General features: G+C 41.8%; 1 protein-coding gene across 1 annotated transcript in view; it reads left to right on the forward strand.

The window, feature by feature from the left end:
- whrna (whirlin a) overlaps positions 1–874 on the forward strand; it is a gene marked incomplete in the record, with an annotated part of 122113 nt that overhangs the window by 25884 nt on the left and 95355 nt on the right.

Raw genomic sequence — 874 nt, forward strand, 5'->3', positions numbered from 1 at the left:
GTGTGTGTGTGTGTTTTATGGTGATCAGTGTTAAAAAAAAAAATCAGTTTAAACTGATCAGCTCATTTAGCAAATGAGGTGTTGTATTTCTCTGTGAATGTTGTCAGAGAGCAAAAACTGCCTTGATGTATAGTATATAGAGTATATTGTCTTCTTAATACATGTCCATGCACACATGTCCTTGATGCAAATCTATGTTCAGATGCACATGTGTATGGATATCGAAATGTCACGGGCCAGCTTGTTTAGCAGAGTCAGTCACATGCTTTGTTAGTTTTTTTATTGGCTTGCCCTCTGAGCTGTGTGGTGTCTCTCTAAATGCACCCATGAGAAGTAGGCCAGGCTCTCAGGCCACTGTTTGTCGATAAAGTCGATATCTGTGCCGGGCCAGAACATCCCCTTCGCACCAACTGGCCCGTGTCGGGCCATTAGGATCCACCCGTACGGTGAGAAATGGATTAGGCTGCTGCAATGTGGGCCATAAAATCATCTTCACCTCGCCACTCGTCAATACAAACCCTCACATGCACACAGAGGCTCACAACAACGATGCACTGTTACAGTCCATAAATTACTGAGTCTGAATCCTTTTTTTGTGCAGATGAGCAACAAGGTGTAATATGGGCAGTCAGTGGAGTGTGCTGAAAGCCTAATTAGCTTTAAATAATCATTGTTACCAAACAGAACCAAAGGGAGGGCAGTCAGAGATCAATAGTCCAAATTAAACCTGATCAGATCTCTGTGACCTCCTCATGCAAGGTTAGTTTAAATACTAACCAGGGATTCATTTTATTAACTACTATTAATAAGCAGAGTAACATGAAAATGTCTTGTTTTGTTCGACAAACACTCCAAATCCTCACATTTGAGAAGC

This window comes from Morone saxatilis, unplaced genomic scaffold (genome assembly GCF_004916995.1).
Source record: "Morone saxatilis isolate NCDOM2014 unplaced genomic scaffold, NCSU_SB_2.0 Contig21, whole genome shotgun sequence".
NCBI lineage: Eukaryota > Metazoa > Chordata > Actinopteri > Moronidae > Morone > Morone saxatilis.